Below are 1,302 nucleotides of genomic sequence, written 5' to 3'. Positions count from 1 at the left end.
CCCCCCCCAGATAACCCACGTTGTGCAATCTCAAAACAGAAAGGGCAGTGGCATGGCCCTACAGCACCCAAAAGTAAGGTTCCTGCTGCTGTCCCCATCCCCTCCTACCAGAGCCACTGTGGATGAGCCAGTAAGTCCCCTCGTCCCACTGTCCCCTGAGAAGTGCCATCCTAAAAAGCCACACACCAGCTGTACCGGGACATCTCTGCCTGCTCCGTCCCCTCACTGCATCCTCCCTGTCACCCACCCTGCCACCAGTGGCACCCCTCTCTCCCCCCACAATGAAGCTGAGCACACGGGGAGTGCAGACCTGACCTGGCATTGCGCAGTCCATACTCACACTTACACTCACACCTGTGCACAGAGTGGCACCCGCCGCACTGGGCGATCCCAACCCAGGGTGGAAGGCATCACCACATGCTAAGTACTGAAAGGCCTTTCCTCCACACCATATACGGGCCCCAGGAGCCCTGTCCCTGCTCCAGATCTCCGTGGCACAGGGGTCTCCCCATATGCCCACCAGGAGTGAGGTGACAGGATTGACGCGCTGGTCCCTCCAGCCAATGTAGGAAATCAATGAGCCATATTGACCAGACATAATACACCCTGGCCCTCGTGGAGACATGGGGGAGCTTGACTCCATGGCCCGCCAGCTCCTTGGGGTGGCCGTGCACCGAAGCCCTCGTGCTTGTCCATCTCCACAAAACCTCCATGGACAGGGATCACCCCATTTCACCCATCACAGAAAGCACTAGTGATGCAGCCTGCATGGGTCAGGACAGGCACAGGGAGGTGCCTGGACACTGGGCACCTTGCCATGCTACAGGGCCTGGGGATGGGCACAGGGAATATGGGGGAGCTGGGGGACATGAGGCAGGAGTAGGATGGAGCTTGGTGTTGGTGGCAGAGAGATGGGGAACACATAAGGATGCCTGTTGGGGTGGGACAGGGTTCAGGGACAGGGGCAGTGAGGAGCAGGTACCCATTTGGGGCAGGATGGGGCTCTGGGCCAGGGGTGCTGGGTTGCACTGGCTGTGCTTGCCTGAGATGTGGTTTGGGAGCAGTGGAGGGCAGGGGGAGGATTGGGGGGTTCCCATTTAGAGTGGTATGGTGATAATGTCTGGCGGATAATGGGGGTACTGGGAATTTCTGCTTGGGGTGGGACTGGGACGGAGCTTGGGGCAGTGGGGTTCCCCATTTAGGGTGGAATGCAGACAGCGTTTGGGGGCAGTGGGGGGCATAAGTGGTGTCCATTCAGGGAGGGCCGAACCCCGAGTTTGGGGCTGTTGGGGGACACTAGTG

Source organism: Charadrius vociferus, unplaced genomic scaffold (genome assembly GCF_000708025.1).
Source record: "Charadrius vociferus isolate BGI_N301 unplaced genomic scaffold, ASM70802v2 scaffold37, whole genome shotgun sequence".
Lineage (NCBI taxonomy): Eukaryota > Metazoa > Chordata > Aves > Charadriiformes > Charadriidae > Charadrius > Charadrius vociferus.
This window is presented reverse-complemented; position numbering follows the sequence as displayed.